This window comes from Triticum aestivum, chromosome 4A (assembly GCF_018294505.1).
Source record: "Triticum aestivum cultivar Chinese Spring chromosome 4A, IWGSC CS RefSeq v2.1, whole genome shotgun sequence".
In the NCBI taxonomy this organism is placed as follows: Eukaryota; Viridiplantae; Streptophyta; class Magnoliopsida; order Poales; family Poaceae; genus Triticum; species Triticum aestivum.
In genome coordinates this window covers 645,431,856-645,455,997 of record NC_057803.1, presented here as the reverse complement: position 1 = coordinate 645,455,997, position 24,142 = coordinate 645,431,856, and positions in this window count along the sequence as shown.

The following is a 24,142-nucleotide window of genomic DNA, read 5'->3' as shown; positions in this document are numbered from 1 at the left end:
ATGGAAATCATATGCCTTGCAAAGTGCTTCCCAATTCGGGCAACCAAAATGGGATATGCTCTAAGAATTGTATAGATTTACGGCAAAATCAAATCCATGATGGGTCCTTAGGTGAACTATCTTTGTTTCCATATTTTCATGATCTTCAAAATCCATCATCTCCAAGACATAGCGTCTTGCATGGAATGGGATAAGCTAGTCAAATTGTAAAAGACAAAAATTACACGTTGAAGAAGCAGAAGTCGAGCTTAATTATGAAAAAACACTTTGCGTCCTTGCATACCGTTTCAAAATCGAAGGTCTCGTTGAGCTTAATGCTAAATGCCGACCTTCTACCAGGTGAGGCCTGTCACAGAAACCCCGGTCGTTGCCGCACCAATCGCACTCCGCGAGACTTTCATCGTCCGACGACATTCCCTATGTTTATAATTCAAAGATTAAACTTCTAAAATTCAATATATGTACCACAAAAACTAAATTAGATCATTATTATTCATCATGGGTTCACTATCATTCTGTCGAGTCTTTTTTGAAAACTCTTAGCTCACGTGGTGTCTATATTAGACCGTTGGTGTTGTCGCTCCTCCCTTCGTCATCGACTACATTAAAACAAAATGTCTAGCACATGGGAACAAAGGAGAAGCGAAAGCGACCCCCACGATGACAGTCGGTATTCTTCTTCTCTCATATAAGGTGGACACTCCCTCACTGATTTTTCGACCGTCGGTGATGGTCGTTACTCCTCCTTCCCCTAGTGCATAACAAAGGTATAGCATAAGGAGAATAAGGAGAAACGACCCCCACGACAACATTCAGGATTCTTCCTCTCTCATATATGGTGCAGACTTTCTCTCTCACTCATTTTCCATTGTCATTTCTGGAGCCTCGACAGACTTAAAGTCAACTCGAAATGTCGTTTAATTATCTTTCTAAAAAATCTAGGCCACTCAATATTTCCTACATATTCTAGCACAAGTCATGCGAAAAATCACGGAAAAATCCGGCATGACCTTTGCTAAAAAAAAGGACATATCGAGCGCCTGAAGTTTGCCGGAACGGAAATTAATCAACACTCCGGTAAAACATAGGGCACTCGGAGGTGTTACCTGCAAACATGGCCGACCAATTGGGCAAGCACATATCCTATTTGAGCAACACAATATATTCATGTTTATATCTGCATCATATGAGCATTCAAACTTGATGGTCACCTCGAGGCCAGAGGGGGTCGATGACGGGGACGACGGCGAGGATGATGCAGGGTATTTGAAAATTAGGATTCAAATTAGCATGCATTCAATAAGCAAAACTAAATCATCTCTTGAGTTCGTACAACGTCGAATATTATCACTAATACATCTCGAATAGTATCATACATATGACATCACTAGTACAGCTAGAACCCTAGCGATCGACGGGTATTGGCACGGGCGGTGGACTCCAAAAGAGAAGGAACCATCACATGGTCATAGCTCCAGTGAGATCCTTAAAGAACCTGCCAGGTATTGTCGAACCTGCCATCCAAAGCAACCATGTAGCGACGGACGTGCTCGTCCTCCTTGCTGACACGGTGACGTACTACCTCCGCGGGGGACGAAAGCCTCCGCACCATCACTGGCCCACGCGACCACCACTAAAGAAGGTTCGGATCAACAACGGGCTAGATCCTCACCAACCTGCGCCCCCCAGAAGGTAGCACCGCCCAGTACCAGCCCGGCGGAGCCCAGTCCTGGACATGGCCCCTCTGATCAAGTAGGCCTGCTCCGCCGAGTCGACGGCGAGGATGTGGGATAGGCATCGTTGACGTCGATACGGGAATAAATGCTTTAACTAAAAAAATAACAACAAATGTGACATGTTCAAAATATGACATGTCCACTTCAAAACGAATCAACCTAGAATTCTGTTAAATACACCTAAAACACCTAAATTCTATTAACTACAGCTAATTAAAACCTACATTTTGAACATGGTTCAATGATAACTAGGGTTCATACTACATTATTCTAAGATTTAAACCTAGATTTTTCAACTAGCTAGGGTTCAAAATAAAATAGGGAGGAGGAGGAAGGATGGAGGAGGATTACCTCTCGGTGGAGGACGGCCGGCGGGGGAGGAGCGCCGGCACAGGATGGCGGCCGGCGGGGGAGGAGGGCCGGCGCCGGTGAGGGCGGCCGGCAGAGGAGGAGGGCCGGCGCGGGTGAGGGCGGCCGGCGGGAGAGGAGGGCCGGCGCGGGTGAGGGCGGCCGGCGGGGGAGGACCGGCGCGAGGGAGGGCAGTGCGCGGGGGACGGCGGCCGGAGCGACGGGATTGATGGAGGAGAGTGAGTGAGATCGGGTGAGGGGGGTGATGGCGGCGGGATGGGGAAGATAGGATGGCTTTAGCAGTAGCGCGCTTTAGGAAAACGCGCTACTGCTAAATGCCCTAGCAGTAGTGCGGTTTGAAATAAGGCACTACTGCTATAACTAGCTATGGTCTAGGTCGTGGCAATTACAGCAGTAGGGCAGCTTACTACAGACGTGCTACTGCTATTTTGATTTCAGCAACACGTTTTTGCCTAGACGCGCTACTGCCAAGTAGCAGTAGCGCCTTGCTTTGAAGCGCGCTGCTGGTAAGATTCTGTATATAAGGTTTTCCCTAGTAGTAGTTATCTCTTTTTTATTTGTGTTGAGACTTGAGATCATTTTGTCATTAGCTTTAATTTTCTTGTTCAGTGCCTGTGGCTTAGGTGGAAAGCTGGACAAGGATATTGAAATGTTTACTGCTGCATAAGAGCTAGGCTTACCGATTGATGAGAAGATATACACAGATATGCTTAACTTCTATGGAAAGCCTGGTTGGTCCATCCTATAATTTGAAGACGAATCAATGAAGATTACCCTTTTCATGTTCGACGATTTTTTTTGCCACACACTCTCATTCATACTTTTCAGTTCAGTTTCTTCAGGGAGGCACCTTCACTATTCGATAAAATGAATGAACATGGTATTATGCCTAGAATGTATTCTTCTATAGTGTTTGACTTCTGAAACTACAGTTACCTGACTTGAGATTGACAACTGTGGCCTAACTTGCAAATGTGCAGATCAGTTTTAACTCCATGATAAATGCATATGATGTCTTCGGGTTGCATGATGAAACAAAGATTATGTTCCAGGAGGTGCGATCACACGGTCACGTTTCCATCTTGACGGCGTACCTCACATTGGCCAGGGTATACTTAGCGTAGATGCTACTCCAAAGCTGAGGAAGCCATCCGAATAATGCTGAGTAGTGTCATAACCCCTTCATGCTCTCATTCCGGCCACCTCATTTTTGCCTTTCTGAAGGAAAGACCACATAGATGATGTTGGAATTGTGTCAAATATATTGTACAAGGTAGGCTTAATTGGACTTTGAGTTGTCCTGTCTGTAGATAAGGTAAGAATTGTGTGACACTTGTATCCTAGGCATCCAATATAATATGACGATAGACACACGATGTAACCTATGCCAACATAATAACATAGGCACGCAGAGGGAGCCGACACCATGTGCCAGCGTCCGGGTGGCTGGTATGAGGTATTGTGATGGTGTCATGTGAAGGAGCGCACGCTGTCACGCCCCAGAGGTTGCTTGTTTCTCGATGGATCCACTGCGTTTCTCAGACTGTTCTAACAAATGATATCAGAGTGAGGTTCAAAAGGGCAGTGGGTGTTGATCGTGAAAGGTGAAAGGTATTTCTCGAGTTCTGCAGGAGGGATTGCAATTCAAGTAGACGAAAATTGGCGATATGTGATTGTCTGGTTCATGGTTTCCTATCAGGGGTGATCTAAGAAGTAGATGTACTTGGCAGTTGTGATCTTCTCGGGAAAGCGAATAAGAGCGAGACACGTGTGCGCATGACAGAAGCAGGCAGATAGACATCAGCAGCAGCTGAGTTCATGGCGGCGGGTCAGTTCGATCTGAGCAGAACACGAGTAGCGGTGCCCACTGCCACTAGTTGCGTCTGAGGGCTGCAGGGTTGGATCCATGCGCAAAGCCAAGACGGCTTGTTATCAAAACACAACATATAAATACAATGGCATGCCAGGATGAAGATATAGATGGAAGCTACTGATATAAGTTTGGAAGCTACAATATTTAGGTATCTGTAGCTTCCATCTATATTTTTTTTGAAAAAGAGAGTAGCTTCCATCTATATGAAGTCATATAGATGCTGATACATAAATCCACTACAGTCTTTCCACTTTGTGACTAAATCAAGAGTTGTGCAGCCCACTTTAGAACATTAAAAACAGGCACATGCATTTGCTCGAATTAATGTATTGGAGATTTGTACTTGGTAATGTTTGAGCTAGCTACTTGCTCGAATTTATTGCTGCAAGATAGGCGGTGTGGGGGGAATACATCCTCATATGTGCACGCTTCTGTTATTTAGGGAACACGTTTCTACTCATACATATTTAGGGAACACGTTTCTGCCCCATCAGTTGGATGTTTACATGGTGTGAAGAGAGCATGTTCCAACCTGCATCTACTTGGATTGTCACAACCGATTAAGCATTTTCCATGTTTGCACGGTTAGATGAGAAAAATCATGTAGTGACAAAACTAGTTTGAGTAGATCTTGAGAATGAGGGAGGAGCGATGATATCAACTATGGGCTGAACGAGCTCCGTGGAAGCCACGCTGCTTTTCCGCTGAGATGGTGATGGGCCGGCAGTATCGGATGCAGGATCCTCATGCCGCTGACATGGGCTAGTAGCATGCTGGCTGGTAAGTGCCTCTATATGCTTCTGTTGCAACGCTACTATTTCTTCTACCTTCTGCAGCCGATTAAGTTACCTCCATCGGTTGGATCTGTACATGGTGTGAAGTGAGCATGTTCCAACCTGCATCTACTTGGATTGTCACATTCGATTAAGCATTTTCCATGTTTGCATGGTTAGATGAGACAAATCATGTAGCGATGAAACTAGTTTTGATTAGATCTTGAGAATGAGGGAGGAGCCGTCATATCAGCTATGGGCCAAACGAGCTCCGTGGAAGCCACATTGCTTTTCCGGTGAGATTGTGATGGGCCGGCAGTATCCAATACAGGTTCTCCGTGCCGCTGTTATGGGCCGGTAGCGTGCTGGTTGGTAAGTGCCTCTATTTTCTTCAGCTGCAATGCTACTATTTCTTCTACCTTCTGCAGCCAGTCTGCATCCTTTTTCTTTTTTCTCGCTTGGCTTCTATAAGTTTCACTGCAGCCGGGAAACCCAAACCAATTCTGCCAGCGCTAAATCTGAATGCCTTTTACCTATTAGAATTTTGATTACTGTTGTATTTCTGTATTGTCAGCTTCATTTTGACATTTGAACTATTTGTTTCTGTGCCCCTAAAAAGGTGGATAGTCAGCTGTAGATGAATGACAGGTGGTTAGATAACGTGCAGTATCATTTGTTTCAGTACACTGCTGCTTAAAGGGTCTGCCAACTTAGCTAAATTATTATCACTTACAGTTTGTAACCAGTACATAGACACATTCATGTACATTTGTAGTTTTGGTGTATGGTGTTCTAATACATTGAATGCTCACATGGCAGGCTATGACAAAACAATCCACCATGTAGGTGGTACGGACTCGATAGATGATTGAGCGTGATGAGATGGAAAAAAAACTGCATAAGCTTGCAAAAAAATGGAAGCTCCACGATTGAAGAGGCCTTCCAAAAGCGCCTTCAGGAAGAAAAGATCCTTCATGAGCAAGAGCAGCTGGTTTGTCTTTACTGTTATTTTGTTGTTTACAAGATGTATATTATATTTGTTGGTCGCGTGCTCACATTCATTATGTATTTTTACTTGGCAGAGAGAGATTGAGCTCAGCAAGCAACACCACATGGGTGACTTGCAGGAGAAAAATAGGCTTTCTCGATTGTTGGAGCATAAGGTATGTATCCTTCTTGCAACTGCATTGAGCAGTGCTGATTCTGTCCTTGTGGTAGTCAGAGAATGCAATTGTGTACCTTACCATGTTTTTATTCGTAATCAGCTTTCCATTACTTTCCAAGCTTATAAGTAATATATAGTCCATTTTTCCACAGAGGGAATGTTGAGTATCGTTGTTGCAGTGATTATACTTTCTTCCCTACTTGAATGGTTTTTGTTTTGTTTGGACAATATTATGTGTTTGCCTATCTGCTGATGAGGTTAAACGTTCTCAGAATGGATTGCAGATGTGTTTAACTTGTTTGGTTGATTAACCCCAGAATAGATAGATTTAAATTCAACTTGTATTTCAGCATATAATCTTTTTAGTTTATTCCTTCATTATATGGGCTTTTTTCAGCATGTATTTGTTTCCTTCTCAGAAGACTACCTTCCTTCCATCTTGTTAATCATTTCAAAACTTCCCAATTCAGAATGCTTTCCAGGAAAGAATTGTCCAATGCCGTTAAGCTGAGTTTAGTAGCCTCAGGAAATAGAGGGAAGAAATGAATAGTCAGTTGATATCTTCAAGAAAGCGTGAAAGGGAGATTGTACGTAAATTGATGTATTGTCTGAACAGGGAGGAACAACGGATCCAAAGGGTGCGCGAGGAAGAGGAGGCCAGAAAAAGTGAAGGTTAGTGATTCCAGCTTTACTGGTTTTTAGTGCTAGGGCCTTCTTATTGTTGTTGGTAACTTGTGAACTAGACTTATTATTTATCTTATCATCAAGTATTACTTATTGTTGGCAATAACACCACCTCATTGATTTGCAGAGGAAGAGAGGAAAAAGAGGGAGGAAGCGCAAATGAAACTCAAACTTGATGCCATTGCAGCAATTCAGAGAGAGAAGGAAAGGGAGGTGGAAAAGAAGAAGGAAAAAGAGAGACGAGAGGCTCTCCTACGAGCAGCAGACCCACCTGATGTGCACCCTGCTGCTTCCATCGCACCACCAGCCGCTCCTGGTTCTAACAAGTTCGTCCCGTGGCACAAACGTGCTGGTGAGGGTAGCAGCCAGAGGACGGCTGTTGCACCTGAAGCTGCAGTCCGTTGGGATGCTCGCCACGATGCTCCTCATGCACGGGAAGTGCGTCCCCTCCGCCAGGATGTGCTCCCGGAAGCAGACCGCTGGAGCAGCCATGTTGTGCGTCCCCTCTGCCAAGATGCTCCTCCCGCACACCAAGAAGCGCCCCTAGCCTAGCAGCCAGATGGTGCTCCTCCAGCTGGTTCTACTACTGACCGCTGGCGTCCTGCTGGTGGATCCAGGCCCTCTGCAAATTATTCATGGGCTTCTTCGACCACCGGCTGGAGGAAGAACTGAACTACTGAAGCATCCTGCCTTGAATTGCATGCGTTGTGCCCTGCCAACAGGTTGAGATTTTTCCAGTTCGTTGAATTTGTCTGTCGCGCACCAGATTTTGTTCATACTCATGGACTCTTCTTCTAGGCTCCCTTCGGTTGCACCGTTGAACCATTTTGATGTCGTTTTGATTTGATTTTTGAGACACTACTCGATAGTACATGACATGTTGTTGTTTGTTATTTTTAACAAAAAGTTGCCTTCTTCCAAAATTTTCGGGTGTCGTGATGTTGCCACTGTTTGTCATGATATTGCAAGCAAAGATGGTTGAACCTGAAGGGCACATTATGTTTCATATAGTTTATCGCTCAATAGATTTAGCATCACTACTACCATAGTGACGAAAACAGTTGAATGGTTTTTTGCAATTAAATTCATGAAGGCCAAGTTGGGCAGAAAGATGTTTGGTGCCTAGTTTAATGATTTGACGGCATGTTATATTGAGCTTGGATATATACAAGTCTCAGTAAAACTAAATATGATTTAAAAATAAAAATAGTACATGGGTCTTCTAGACGCCATTAATTCTCTGTAATGGAAACGTTAGCGCTTGTGTAAGCAACATAACTCACTGACAGACTAGGAGAGTTTGTACGTTACAGCTGCATTACTGTGTTAACGGGTAAGCATATCACATGTCGTATCTGAATTTATATGTTGTTTCTTTATCAGTAGTAGCAATGTTAAGTGTAGAAGTTCAAGCTTTTGTGACCCCGGGCAGCACCATTAACGATTAGGCCGCCAGCAAGCACAACAGCGGGACCAGAAGCACCATTTGGCACTGGCCGGGGAGCTCCATGGCCATGGGTGACATGGACTGGGAGCAAGAAAGTAAGCTAACCAGCAAGTAACAAGCTTTTTAAATGCCGTAGGAGGGGATCAGGCAGCTTAATCATCTCCCTTGTCCGTCCACTACGATGATCTGTTGAACTGTGTAGAAAGTGTTTATTTAAATGTTAAATGATCGGAGAAGATGTCTCTGTCATGGATTTGGGTCCTTAAGAACGACCACATGTCAAATGTTACATGTTGCAAACCAGAAATGAATTCCCCTCAAAAAAAGAAGAAAGGAATAAGCGGGCGTGCCATGGATGTGCGGAGCGTGCACGACGTATAGCAGCGGAGATCCCTTCATGTCGAGGCAGTAGCGCTGGGTAGAAGGACCGAGCCAGGCTTCCACGGTGTACCACGCCGAGGAACACTTCACACCGGATTGGGGGCCCTGGGTAGAAGGACCAAGCCAGGCTCTCATAGTGTACCACGTGAGGAACCCTTCACACTGGGTTGGCGTCCCTGAGTAGAAGGACCAAGCCAGGCTCTCATGGTGTACCACGCCGAGGAACATTTCACACCGGGTTGGCGGCCCTGGGCAGAAGAACCGAGCCGAGCTCTCATGGCGTATGACACCGAGGATCCCTTCGTGCCGAGGAGGTGGCCCAGGGATGAAGACCCATGCCGGGATGGTGTCGTGCTCCCACAATGTTCTGCTATGAGATGATCTTCTCGTTGGGGTGGTGGCCCTGAGTGGTTAGTTGGACTGGCGCAGGTTGATGCAGCGACAATGGTGGCAACGACCCTGTGCGCGCAGGTTGGGCGTCTAGTGGCGGTGCGACGAAGTTTGGCAGTTGTCAGCGTGCTTCCGGCTCCCGATCGATGACAGGGCAGGGTGTAGCAGTGTGGGCGAACATTGGGGCAACGACGCCGAGGGCCTGTTGGACATTGCAGGTCGGTTCAGGACGGTGTGGATTTGCAATAACCAGATCTGTGCAATGGCATGGTTGCGTCCTGACAACCAGGGTGATGGTCTCTGGTGGGTATTTTTCCCACCCATCTGCTAGAGCCACTCTGGCCTAGCGTGGAGAACTAACTGGCAGGTGTGACTGCCGGAAGATCCTACGTCTAGATGGTGTCTGGAACACACCTCATAACTGGGGTGAAAATCCTTGTTTTGGCCTTTGCTAGTCGGGCTCAGCGGCGGCGAACTTGCATTGTTATCTTGTTGAAGATGTTGTCCCCGTAAAAAAACGACAAGAGGTTGTTTATTCCTTCTTAAGGCCTCGTTTGACACGGGAGGTTTTGCGAGGTTTTAGGAGGAGGGGATTTGGGAGGATTTGGTGAATCCCTCCCTTTCACCCAATCTCCAAACCCCTCACATACCTCTACTATTTGGTACAGAGGGATTGATACACATGGTTTGCAAAATTACTTTACTATAATTTAAAGTGCAATTTTTATAACTTCAAAAGCTCACAGAAGAAATGTGCTTGCAACAAAGGTGCAACTAGATTATGCATTATGCAAAACAAAAAACAGGCTCACATAATCTGTTACTAGTACTATCAACGGCTCAAATGAAAATGGGTACATGCATACATGCGACGGTCCAAATGAAAAACATGATACATGCCACGGCCCAAATTTAAAATACAAGATGTTCGGTCAATGAAATTCAACGGCCCCTCACAACATAAACGCATCTGTCGGTGTGCTAAAATAGGGGCGCTCTTTTGTACCCCTTATTTATGCACGGGCTGTCAGAGCCGCACCCACGACCACACTTAAGCATGGTAGAGACGGGAAATCAAAGCTGCGGGACGGCCAAAGCAACGCCAAGACAGAGGCATGAAGAGCAACAAGGCGAGGTGGTTTCCCCCGGCAAGATCCTAGCCGGGGCGACCTCCATGGCCCTGGCAAGAACCTTGCCAGGGCAGCCTACCCGACGCCAGCAAAGCACGTCACCCTTGAGTCCTGGTTCCTCCAGTGCCATCAACCGCGTGGGGACCAAGGCTTAGGAGGCGCCACCATGGTGGCATGTAGATCTTTGTGAAGACAAGGATAATACTTCAAATCAGAAGAGTAGAAGACGACAAACCTCGGCGAGATCCTTGCAGAGGAAACACAAAAGACCACCGGCAAGACCCTTGTCAGGGACGTCCGCGAGGCCACAGCCAGGCCCGCACCCGTCAAGCTTTCGGCACCGCTCCCATGCAGCTGCCAGCCCACCAGCTGGGCAGGCACCCGCGTGTCGACGCAAGGCTTCTCGGCCAACTCAGTGCATGCCTACATGGTGGCATGCAAATCTTCCTGAAAGCCCTACCACCGCGCCACCTCAGCAGCCTGCCAGCCTACATGGCACCACAGCCTCGCTGGCCCAGGCGCGTGTCGAGGCAGGGCGAAGCGGCGGTAAAGTGAAGGGGACACGTCAGGGGCGCATTAAATGCACTTTGTCCCATAATGGCAAGGGATAGGCTTAATCATAGTACCCCGATGCCACCTCCTGTGTGCCACTGTGGCGATCCCCTTGCCTATAAAAGGAGGCCTGAGGCATCCAGGAGAAGGATTCAGACTCTGGGACAAGTTACGCTCATTGTAGCTAGTTCAAGAACCCCAAGAACACAAATATACGCATCAAAGCAGGACTAGGGTATTACGCATCTCTGCGGCCCGAACCTGGGTAAACGACCCCCGTGCTTGTACTGACTGCTGATCCCGCTCTTCTTACCACCCAGCGCCCCGCAACCGTAGTAGGGATCCTTGTGATCCCATAGGTGTCGTTTCCCACCAACATCATTGGCACGCCAGGTAGGGGGCGCAGTAGTGAGCATCTGGTTTAGCAGCTAGGAGCATAGCTCTTCATCACCATGGCTTCCAAGGGAGAAGGCGACTAAGCGAGCAGCCCCGTCGGTGGATGCGGCAAGCGTTCGCGCGACGACAGAAAAAAGCTAAGTCATGCAAAAACTTAGAATAATTCCTTTTTATATAAGGTTATCTTCCTCGGAGATCTTTCCTCTGTATGGGAAACCTGCACGTAGTGGGGCCCTTCCGTTATCGGCAACACTCTTGGTCTGTTTCGAGTCCGCTCAACAGATCGAGCGGCTGCGTCGAGAGAGGCACGTTGGCCTTCTGCTATCGGCAACGCTCTTGCTTCACATCGAGTTCGCTCGGCAGTTCGAGCGACCACGCTGAGAACGGCAAGGTGGTTCGCACGGCGGCAAGCAGACCCTTCCGGCCGCTAAAGGATTCGTCCTTCGAACTGCATCGGTTTGGGTTTACGCACCGGCATGCCTACCTAGTAAGCGTAGGGTTGACATACAGAGAAAGGTTAAACAGGGAAATAACATGCATCATATTAAAAGTACTACAGAGTTATATTAGACCAATTGTTGCTGCGGTTCTAACTAAAGATGTGAGTTGTCTTGGTCATGAACCTGCAGCGGCAACAAGAAACGGGATTCCTAGTCCCGGCACTGGCCCTCCAACCTCTGGATTCTGCCGACGCGGCTGATGATGGGCTCGATGTGCTCCTTGATCCCCGAGAGGTCTGCATCGCCCGGCAAGCTGTCTAGCGTTGCATCGAAGTCAAGGTCGGGTTTCCAGTATGCCATCTTGGTGAGAACTTTGGTCATGGCACCCTGGCAAATTATCCGGGACTCTTTGGCCAAGGAGCTTGCCCGGTTGGAGTCGAGCCGTTCCAGGGCACCAAGAACACCCTCGAAGAACAAGGTCAGATTGGCGTGGGGGCGTGTGCCCGGTTCCAGGGCATACATCACTTCCGGCATCTTCATGTCGGCCAGCTGCTTGGTGATCCTGTTGGCAACGTCAGCGAGGCGGTCGGTCCAGACTTTGTCGCCCTTCACGGAATCTGCGTGGTTGGCGGCGGCGTTCTTCCGTAGTTGCTTCTCCTCTGCTAGGCTCTTGGTCAGGGCTCCTTCCCGAGTCTGGGCCTCCAAAAGCACCCCCTCAAGACCCACCAGCTTGAGCTTCAGGTCCTTGATGATGTCGTTGGATGTGGAGAGCTGCCCGGCCTTGCTGAGGACCACGGAATGCGCTTCGACCAAAGCCTCGTTGAGCGTGTTCTTCTCCGAGAACAGCTCCAGGATTTGCTTCGTCAGGCCATCCCGCTCCGCCTCCAGCTCCTTCACCTTGTTGTCGTGGGCCATGGCCGGGGCATCGAGCGTTTCCTTGTGCTTGTGCTCCAGCTCTTGGGTCTGCGCCGCGGCAAGCTTCTTGACCTCCTCGTCCTTGCCGCGGAGCGTAGCAGCAAGCGTATTCTCACGGGCGGCAAGATCCTCCTCCCGGGAGTTCAGCTCGGCCTCGCGCTGAGACCGGATGGCCTCGTCCTTGGAGGCCTACTCCCTCGCCTCCTCCCGGGCATTCTCAATGTTGGCCTGCTCGTCTTTGGTGGCCTTCAGCTCCTCGTGGGCCTGGCGGAACCAAGCCCGCGCCTCGGCGACGAGCTTCGCAAGGTCTACTTCCACCTTGTGTGCCACCGCCTCTTTGGACACCGCCTTGTCTAGACGGGCGCGGTGGAGTGCCTGAAGCTTGTTGTAGCTGGCACTCATGACCTGGAGGAGCCGCTCCTCTTGTGTGCCGCCATCGGCGCTCGGCTCGTCGACGACCTCAAGCCCGGCGGTGGCGAGCACTTCATCGTCAAACACCTCCCCCTTGGACGTCGCCCTGGTGCTTGCCGTTCCTAGGAGGTGAACGAACACGTCGTCGCTCACCTTCAGGTACTTGCCTGAGCTGGAGGCAGCGGACGAGGAGGGTTGGTCGTCAACCGCCTCCTCCTTGGCAGAGGTCTTGTCGGCCTACTCCTTAGCAGCGCCCTTGCCGGCCTCTCTGGCGGCGCCCTCGCCGGTCTCCCCGGCAAGCACCTTTGCGGCATCCTCGGTCGCTCCCTTGGTGGCCTCCTTGGTGGCAACCTTCTCAGCCTCACCCACGGCGTTTGTGGCAGCCTCCTCGATGATGGTGTCGGTGTCCCCCTGGTCTGCCGGGGGGACCTGGACGCTGAAGGAGGAAATAAGGCAGGGCCAAAGCCAAGGGTCAGGAGGAAAGAAAGAAGAGCAAGGGAGAACGAATGACTCACCTGTGCCAGGCTGGGAAGATGTGACCCCCTCCCTGCCAACGTCTATTGCCGGGGTGGAGCCGCCAGCGCCCAAGTCTACCTCCTCCTCCGTGCGCATGGGCTCGGTGTCGGTGTCAAAACCGGCGGATCTCGGGTAGGGGGTCCCGAACTGTGCCTCTAGGTGGATGGTAACAGGAGACAAGGGACACGATGTTTTTACCCAGGTTCGGGCCCTCTTGATGGAGGTAAAACCCTACGTCCTTCTTGATTAATATTGATGCTGTGGGTTACAAGAGTAGATCTACCACGAGATCAAGGAGGCTAAACCCTCGAAGCTAGCCTATGGTATGATTGTTGTTCGTCCTATGGACTAAGGCCATCCAGTTTATATAGACACCGAAGAGGGCTAGGGTTACACAGAGTCGGTTACAAAGGTAGGAGATCTACATATCCGTATCGCCAAGCTTGCCTTCCACGCCAAGGAAAGTCCCATCCGGACACGGGACGAAGTCTTCAATCTTGTATCTTCATAGTCTTGGAGTCCGGCCGATGATGATAGTTCGGCTATCCGGACACCCCCTAGTCTGGAACTCCCTTAGTAGCCCCTGAACTAGGCTTCAATGACGACGAGTCCGGCGTTCATATTGTCTTCGGCATTGCAAGGCGGGTTCCTCCTCCGAATAATTTATAGAAGATTGTGAACACCAGGATAGTGTCCGGCTCTGCAAAAATAAATTCCACATACCACCGTAGAGAGAATAATATTACACAAGATCAATCTGCTGACGTATTCTGTGGCGTGACGTCACACCACTTCCAAGCCTTTACTCGAATTGTTTTTATTGTTCCACCTCAGCGCATTTAGCGAGGCGGTTTCCTTGGCACGTCTTGTCGAAGCAGAGATCGTGTTCCCCTTATTTCGGGATTCCCATCAATACGGACATGGGTAACCCAACCGCGCCATTGATTGTGACGCTTGGGAGATAAGCGAGTTTTACCAGGCTGGTGGGGACGCGTGTTTCTGTCCGCCCATATAAGGGGATAAAGATCCAACCCTTTTACCCGAGCTCCAGCGCCCAAGCCCGCACATCTCACCTCAACCTTCTCCAACTATGTCCGGAGCAGGAGGCAAGTGGATGGCCTCCTCCGTCACGGAGGGGCAGATCCAGAAGCTGCGCAACACCGAATACTTGTCCAGCGACATCGCGCACCGGCTCCCCATCGAGGGAGAGCTCATCCCCACCCCAAGCCCCATGAGAGGGTAGTATTCCTTCCCCATTTCCTCCGCGGACTGGGCTTCCCGCTCCATCCCTTTGTCCGGGGGCTCATGTTCTACTACAGCCTGGATTTCCACGATCTGGCCCCGAACTTCATCCTCAACATCTCGGCGTTTATCGTCATGTGTGAGGCCTTCCTCTGCATCCAGCCCCACTTTGGCTTGTGGCTCAAGACCTTCAGTGTCAAGCCGAAGGTTGTGAAGGGCAGCCAAGCGGAGTGCGGAGGCACCATGGTGGGCAGGATGTCCCACGTTACGTGGCTGGAGGGCACTTTTGTGGAAACCATCAAGGGGTGGCAATCGGGGTGGTTCTACATCACCGAGCCGCGTGACCCCGAATGGGCAGCGGCCCCCGGATTCCACACGGCTCACCTCCTGGAAAGAGAGCGGCCGGATTTGGGGCGATTCGGAGGAGCTGACCAGACTCCAAGCCTGTGTCCAAAAGCTGGTGGACAAGAAGCTCAAGCTTGTCAACGTAGTCCAGGTCATGCTCATCCGCCAGATTCTCCCGTGCCAACGATGGGGCTTCAATATGTGGGAGTTCGATCCGGCGCAGCACCAGACTTTGAATGGCTCTTCGACACTACGTACGAAGAGGTCTGGAAGGTGTTGTTCAAGGGCGCCGAGGCTCCCGCATCCGCTACCGAAGATCGCGGATTCAGCTTGGAGCGTCCAGCTGATGAAGTAAGTTATTCTGTCCTTTAAGGGACACTTGTTTTCCATAGTTTGACTCTATGCGGGATCTAACCTCCCTTTCCTTTGACAGGACTAGCTGAAGAAGGCCGCACAGGCTATCTATCCGGCCCCATTGCCAGAGGACCCAGCGGATGCCCGTTTAACGGGGCTACTGGCTCCGGCACACCACGTGGTGCCGGAGAAGAAGGCCAAGAAGAAGGCCACGGGGACTCGGAAGAGTTCTCGTTTTCGGGTGCTATCGGATGATGAATCCGAGGCCGACTCCTCCCACCAGGGCGAGGAGGAGAAGAAGAAAGCCTCTCCCCCAGCGGGGGGAGGGAAGAAAAGGAAGGCCTCCCCAACAAGGGAGGCCGAAGGGTCCAAGAAGGGAAAAACTCTTCCCCCGGACTGTTCCGCCAACGCCAGTGACGACGACGAGGACTGGCCTCCAAGGTCCAAGCCTCTGGCGAGATCATAAGTATCTGGACTCTGAATAACTTCAAGGTTTTCGTTTTCCGCCACATTATGTCTTTCTAATGCCGCATACAACCCTGCAGTCCGCCTAAGGATGATCTCCCCACTTCGTCGAGCGGGTCCTTAGGGGCGTCGGATATGGATTCTCTTCCGACTGCCTCCACCCCCCAGGAAGGGACCCACCAGGAGGAGAGGGCCTCGGAGGTGTCGCAGGACAACCTCCCGGACTTTGCACCGGACTCAGCCCCGGAACCCACAGTGGCTCCGGAGTCCGGCGGGCGACCCCTTCGTAAGAAGGGCAAGACCGCAACGCCGGCTGCCTCTATCCAACCGGAGGTGCCGGATAATTTGCTGGAGGCGCTCAACGGCGCCTCCATCGAAGAGGAACACCAAGAGCGGGCTGACCGAAGCCTGCAGCAGCCTTCTAATAGGCTTTGAGGTAAGAATTTCAATATATGTAAAATGGTACCGCATAGACAGTAGCCCCTGATGCTCGGTTCGGTGTTCGGAAAGAAAAGCCGGACGGAGGATCTTTAGAAAGATAAACGCAGGAGTCATGAAAATATGTCAATATGGGATTGCAGGCTGTGCTGCTGACCTCCGCCGCACTGACTACGGAGGTCAATACTTTGAAGGAAAACCTCTAGCGGTCCGAGAACGAGCTCGGCCGTGCCAAGAAGCAGCTCGAGGAAAAAGAAGGTGAGTAATACCTTATGAAAATTGTACCTTACAGAAAAGGATTTAGTTGCAAGAAAAATGACAAGGATAACTTGGGTATTGCAGGGGCCACTAACGAGGTGGCGACCCTAAACGAGGTGGTGGCCGCGGCCAAACGCAATGCGGCTGCGGAGCGCACCGAGCGAGAGAAACAGGAGGCGCGGGTGGCGGAGGTACAGCAAGAGTTCCAGGATCTCGTGAAGAAACATGAGAGCCTGGAGCGGGACTCGAAGACTCGAGAGTCTGAGCTTGCAACGGCTCTTGAGAGTGCCAAAGCCGCTAAGGCCGAAGCCTACAAGGCCCTCCAGGAGATCGAGGCGGTAAAGAAAATAGCAGCGGGTAAGGCATTTTTCAAGCAAAGTAAGCATGTGAGTGTTAATTACCTGTCGCTTACCCGAATTCAGAGCTCTCCAGGAGCGTTCGCAGATCTTCCTCGCAGCATGTCCGATGCTGCTGCATTCTACCGGGCTGAGGAGGGGAGCTCGACGGAGAAGGTCTTCTGGTCTCAGTATGCTGAGGCCGGACATCCGGTGCCCCTTAGCGACCAGCTGAAGCAGCTGGTCGAGCTCCACAAGGCGGCCGAACAGGCCATGAAGGGCCTCGTAGTTCAGCTGTGGCCTAAGGAGGCTATGCCTGGGAGCTACTTCGGCCTGGTGCGGAGGCTGGTGGATGCGTGCCCGTGGGTTGAAGTTATCAAGCGCTCCGCCTCTATTGAGGGTGCCCGTCGGGCCCTTGCCCGCGCAAAGGTGCACTGGGGCAAGATGGATGCCCAGAAGCTTGTGACGGACCCCCCACCAGAGGGCAAGGAGCATCGCACGCCCGAGATGTATTATAAGAGTGTGCTGAAGGGCGCCCACACTATTGCGGGTGAGTGCTCCAAAGATGTAATATTTGAGTAGACTCGCATTTTGTTATCCTGTGCGCTGAAAACTTGGTTCATATGCGCTAAGCAACGCTTGTTAATTTAAAATATTACCTTCTGTGCGGCTGTTTATCAAATCTGAGAGATGGCAAGTCGTCGGCTTCAACCCCCATGCCACGAGTGCTGGGGTGTTCGGTATAAACTCGAGCGCTCTTGTTCCCATTTTTGGATCCATCTAGGGAGGCGCTCGACACAGCGAACAAGGCAACCGGACTTATAATGCTTGAACACTCTCACTTAGCCATAGAATTCTATAATTTTAAATTTCGGCGAAGCCCCTAGTCTTCGGAAGGCCGAATTTGGGGCGCTATCCACGCCTTGGCCGGACAGTATCCGGCTCCTCGCTCTAAGCGGCATAAGTCTTTAAGGACTCGCAAAAAACCGCTTGAACAGCGGCCGGCTCTCGCCTCATCATGACGGTCAGTTTTAGCTTTCTCCACTGAGGCTTTAACCCAGCTCAACTGGAGCGCAATCGCAGTGGTTCTCCCAGTGCTACCTTAGCCGATATAATGGAACATGAGGTACCAAAACATGGGAGCCGGGCAAACCCAACTATTGACCCAAGACATGATTCGGAGCCGATGCATATAGTGCTATAAGTTCGGGGTGCCGCACTTGTGAAAGTGTTCGGACTCATCACACCATGATTCGGGGAACATAAGCCCCTGATGTGTATTAGCTGTACCAAAGTGTACGGATGCGATATGCTGTGAATGAACATATGTATGAAAATGAAATGCAATTATAAGCAAAAAAGGTGCTGCATTGTTTTATTCAATAAGTTCTACTACGAATGCAGAACGATACAAATAGTGCGATAAGCAAGGTATGGGACTGTTAAACATGTCCCCCTCCAGGGGTAGGCTACAGATTGGTGTATAAAAATGCTCGTAACGGAGACCACCTGTATATTCGTTGTAGCCTTTATCCTTCCCTGGCTGCTGCATCGTGAGTTTGGCAGATCTGCTACCGGACAGGGCCTCTAACAAACGGAGTCCTGTGTGTAAAAAATAAAAGGTAAAAAAGAAAAGAAAAAAGAATGACACACTTGAGAGCCCCTGGTGCGGTTGAGCCGCAGTCTGGGTTTATCGTGGTCGTGCCCCTCTCCCCATGCCCATGGTATCTTCAGAGCGTAATGGTGTACGCGAAGGACCTGCTTTAACGTTTCGCAGGAGCTGGGGTTGGGGCCGCACTGCTACGCGTGCTCGTAACGTGCCAGGTGGTCTTGTTGTAAGTTACTCCGGGCACGCTTAGCTGTGTCCGGCCGCTTAAAGGCCGGACTCGAGAATTGCCTTAAGAGGCTGCATTGCACTTCTGCCGCGAGAGCCGCTGTATGTTCCTCCGTGCGGAGAGAACGTTCACTGTTTCCGTTGACCGTGATGACTCCTCGAGGGCCTGGCATCTTGAGCTTGAGGTATGCGTAGTGCGGCACCGCGTTGAACTTTGCAAACGCAGTACGTCCGAGCAAGGCATGATAGCCGCTACGGAACGGGACTATGTCAAAGATTAACTCCTTGCTTCGGAAGTTATCCGGGGATCCGAAGACCACTTCCAGTGTAATTGAGCCTGTACAATTGGCTTCTACACCTGGTATGACGCCTTTAAAGGTCGTTTTGGTAGGTTTAATCCTTGAGGGGTCTATGCCCATTTTGCGCACTATATCCTGGTAAAGCAGGTTCAGGCTGCTGCCGCCGTCCATCAGGACTCTGGTTAGGTGAAATCCATCGATGATTGGGTCTAAGACCAGTGCGGCGAATCCGCCGTGGCGGATGCTGGTGGGGTGGTCCCTTTGGTCAAAAGTGATCGGGCAGGAGGACCATGGGTTGAACTTCGGGGCAACTGGCTCCATCGCGTATACATCCCTGAGTGCACTCTTCCGCTCCCTTTTGGGTATGTGCGTTGCGTATATCATGTTCACCGTCCGCACCTATGGGGGCAAACCCTTCTGTCCTCTATTTTTCGGCGGTTGGGTCTCGTCCTCGTCATCGCTATGTAGCCCCTTGTCATTGTTTTCGGCAATTAACTTGCCTGCTGCTTGAATACCCAACAGTCCCTGTTGGTGTGGTTAGCTGGCTTTTCGGGGGTGTCGTGTATCTGGCACAAGCGGTCGAGTATTTGGTCCAAATTGGACGGACCCGGAGTAGTTCTTTTGAATGGCTTTTTCTGCTGACCGGGTTTAAAGCCTCTGAATCCGGCATTGACTGTCGTATCCTCAATATGATCGCCGTTAATGCGGCATTTGTTTTTGTTGCGACGCGGCCTGCCATTTCAGTCCTTGAACTCCGGACTGCCAGAATTTTTGCTGAGGTTGTTGCTGCGTGCTAGACAGCTGTCCTCACCCGCGCAGAAGCGGGTCATGAGTGATGTGAGGGCTGTCATGGATTTTGGCTTTTCCTGTCCCAGGTGCCGGGCAAACCACTCATCGCGGATGTTATGCTTGAAGGCCGCGAGGGCCTCCACATCCGGACAGTCGACGATTTGGTTTTTCTTGGTTAAGAACCGTGTCCAGAATTGCCTGGCCGATTCGTCTGGCTGCTGAATTATGTGGCTTAGGTCATCAGCGTCTGGTGGTTGCACATAAGTACCCTGGAAGTTATCAAGGAATGCGGCTTCCAGGTCCTCCCAACTCCCAATTGACTCTGCTGGCAAGATGTTGAGCCAATGCCAGGCTGGTCCTTTAAGATTGAGGGGGAGGTATTTGATGGCGTGAAGATCGTCACCGCGGGCCATGTGGATGTGAAGGAGATAGTCTTCGATCCAAACCGCGGGGTCTGTTGTGCCATCGTAGGATTCAATATTGACGGGTTTAAACCCTTCGGGGATTTGATGATCCATTACTTCATCTGTGAAGCATAGTGGGTGTGCGGCGCCTATGTACTGGGCGATATCACGACAGAGCTTGGTCTATTTTGTTTGGCCCGGCCGGTCTTACTGTGTCCGGCGCGACGATTGTCGTCACGTATCGTGGGACGCCCACGCGATCCATAGATCGATCTTGATTGTCTTGCCTTATCCTCCAATATATCTCGCAAGTCCGGAGTGTTCCCTTGTGGCCGTGTGCTTTTAGAGCGATGCCGGGGTACGGGTCTGGTGAAGGGCCTAGAGGCCACTCTGTCACGACCACGGGGTGGTCGGTCAGCCGTATTGTCTCCTGGTGATGCGGGTTCATAAGCCTCCTCCTCTAATCGAGGGAGCAACTTGCGTTTAGGGTAGCTTTTGGAGTGGCATTCGAGCTCATGCTCTTCGGCCGCGAGGACTTCAGTCCATCTGTTGCTGCTTTTTCTTGAGGCTGTTCGCCGTGGCCATAAGCCTGCGTTTAAAACGCTCTTGTTGGACGGGATCCTCAAGCACGACGAATTCATCGTCGTCGAGGCTTGCTTCGTCTCCGGAGGGAGGCATATAATCATCTACCTCTTCTTCTGCCGCTCTCTCATGAGGGCTGGCGTTTCCGTCCTCCTGCGCTGCATCTTGCTGGAGCGGATTGTCTTCGGCACTGTCCGGTGTATTATTGTCTCCGGTGCCGGAGTCTTCATTCTTGCTGTGGCGGGATTTAGAGCGGCGCCGCTGACGCCGGCGCTTGGGCTGCTTTTTGGAGGGGTCATCCTCCTCTGTTCCTTCGCCATTCCCATGTTTTGGGATATCCACCATGTATATGTCATACGATGAGGTGGCTGTCCAGTGCCTAGTGGGTGCAGGTTCTTGGTCGTCTCCGGCATCGTCGTCCATACCGTCGATGTCCTCGGAGTCGTAGTCTAGCATGTCGGTTAAATCATCGACAGCGGCTACCAAGTGGGTGGTGGGTGGGCTTGAATTTCTTCGTCGTCCGCATCCCAACCGTCCTGACCGCAGTCCGGCCAGGGCTCTCCTGATAACGAGAGATATTTTAGCGAACTCAAGATGTCGCCGAAAGGTGAGTGTTGAAAGACGTCTGCTGCAGTGAACTCCATGATCGGTGCCCAATCGGATTCGATCAGGGCGGGCGTGGGAGGTTCGGAGTCCGGCGAGGAGTCCGGCACCTTCGAGTCACGAGCTTTATAAGGGACAAAGTCAGTGTTCGGCTCTATCGCCGTAGAGGTTGCAGCCCCCGAGGCGGTGTCTAGGCATCCATCCTCGATCTGCGCGGCCGGCTCCGAATTGAGGATCGGAGCGGGCTCGAGCGCGGCCTCCAGGGTACTGTCCGGTGGCAGAGCTAAATCATGCCCGACGTGACAGTGCGGCACGCTCGGCTGTGGCTCGAATCCGTCGAAGATCAAGTCCCCGCGGATGTCCGCCGTGAAGTTCAAACTTCCAAATCTGACCTGACGGCCCGGGGCGTAGCTTTCGATCTGCTCCAGTTGGCCAAGCGAATTGGCCCGCAGTGCAAAGCTGCCGAATACGAAGATTTGTCTGGGGAGGAAGGTCTCACCCTGGAATGCGTCGTTGATGATGATCGAAGAAGCCATCGAGCCTATCGGCGACGACACAGAGGAACTCTCAATGAAAGCACCAATGTCGGTGTCAAAACATGCAGATCTCGGGTAGGGGTCCCGAACTGTGCGTCTAGGCGGATGGTAACAGGAGACAAGGGACACGATGTTTTTACCCAGGTTCGGGCCCTCTTGATGGAGGTAAAACCCTACGGCCTGCTTGATTAATATTGATGATGTGGGTTACAAGAGTAGATCTACCACGAGATCAAGGAGGCTAAACCCTCGAAGCTAGCCTATGGTATGATTGTTGTTCGTCCTATGGACTAAGGCCATCCGGTTTATATAGACACCGGAGAGGGTTAGGGTTACACAGATTCGGTTACAAAGGTAGGAGCTCTACATATCCATATCACCAAGCTTGCCTTCCACGCCAAGGAAAGTCCCATCCGGACACGGGACGAAGTCTTCAATCTTGTATCTTCATAGTCTTGGAGTCCGGCCGATGATGATAGTTTGGCTATCCGGACACCCCCTAGTCCGGAACTCCCTCACTCGGTATTTGGCGCCCTTGCTGAGGACGCCCCTCGAGGCAGTGTGGTCGATGGGGGCGGCGTGGTGAGGGAGACCCTTGGTGGCTCCTCTTGCTACCGTTCTTCTCCTGTAAACCGTGGGAAGGTCAATGACAAGAGAATCGGGCCCCAACAAGCATTGGCAAAGGTTGGATGGTGAATTTATGCTGGGGGCTGAGCCGGGGGCTACGCCGCGGGCTGTTGTCCGGGCTGCTCTCCACCACCAGCGGTGCCTTTGAAGTACCCATCGGGGACGGACTGCCCGTCGGGGCTTTGGCCCTCTTCGCCGCCCGCTGAGCCAGTGTCTCTGTCTCCCTGTGAGAATAAGTCAAATCAAGGAGGGCGGCGTGATTAGTAAGGATGGAAACGGCAAGAGGCGGAGCTTACTCGTCCTCTTCCTCCTCCTCTGCTTGTTTCCTCTTCCCCCCGGGCTGAGGGACGAAAAGTCGAAGCCGATGTCCGTGCCAGCACCTACGAGGGGAGGGGGTGGCGAAGGGGTCCGATAGCGTTTAGGTGAAGAAGAGGCGGGCGTATTCTTCTTTGCCCCCGTGGTCCTCTTCTTCGCAACCTCGGCCTCCTTCTTCGCCGACGTGGCCCTCGTCACGCACGCGGCCACCCCTGGAGCCCCTTGCCACAACACGGCCTTGCCAGGCTGGACCGGCTCATCAGAACTGGCCCGACGCAGGACATGTCTCTTCTTCGGGACCGAGGGGTCGCCGGCCCCGGCCTCCTCCTTGGACGACTCCTTGCCCATGCCCCCAGCAGGGCGGCTTCAGTGCTCGCATCGCCCGCCTCCATGGCGAACCTCACCCACTCGGCGAGTTCCTACTCTTCTGTGGCCATGGCGGCCTCGTTCTCCACACCACTGGCGTCGCCGGCAAGTTTGGCGAGCTCCGCCTCCAGCGCTCTGGCGGCGATGTAGTCCAGCTCTTCCTGGGTGGTGTCTTGGATGAGTGGCGGCTCATCATGGTTGAGTTCTTCGACCAAGTTGGCGAAGAATTCTTCCACCACACACGCCGGCTGCTCGACCCAAGCAGGGTCGAGACCATGCGCGTTGAAAACCGGCATCATGTCGAGGATTTCGGCCCGCCGGGAGTTGTTGCTCAGCGGGACCACTCCTGGTGGCAGGCCGAACAAAGGAATGACCCAGGAGCGTGAAGTTGTTCTGCAGGCCGGTACGGAGCCGCATAATGTCGGCCGCATTCCTGAAATCCCGGGACGGCCTCCCCTTGTTGTGTACTGGAGCAATCCAACGGCGGATGAAATCCGCCGCAATCATCTCGAGGGTGAGACCGGCCTCGGTGAGGCGGCGGATCCTGGTGGTGCCAATCGACAACTTCTTATTGTTGGGGCCGAGGTCGCTCCAGTTCGCGCCGCGGGGCAGCGGCTCCCGACGAATGCCCCGGCAAAACTCCAGCGGGTCCTCCTCCATGATACAGCACCACCGGCTCCGCCACTCTTCCCACCTCTCCTTCGTGGCGCCATCTAGGTATGCGCCCCTCTCCTGGTTTATCGGAATATAGGCGACGGTCCCAGAGAGAGCACCCCCAGGTTGAACGCGGGGGGAGAAGTAGTGGCGGAAAAGCGCCGTGCGGGGCATCACCCCGGCGAAGCCCTCGCAGAGGTGGGCAAAGCACGCCAAGCACGCCACGGCATTTGGCGTGAGGTCTAGCAAGTGGAAGCCAACGGTGCGCATAATATCATTGATGAAGTGCCAAAAAGGGGGCAGAGCCCCGCAGAAGAAAATGTCGACGAAGAATGGGTACCATTTCTGGCCGCCCTTCTTGCAATCTGTGGGGAGGGCGCGCGTGGCGGGGTGCGCCGGCGTCGCCGCCCCCACAATGGCTTGTAGTAGTCCCTGAGCTCGAGGGCGTCGACGGACGACGGGACGAAGTAGGCGGCCTTCGACCGCCGCGCCGCTGCCTTGCTCTCCAGCGTCTCCTT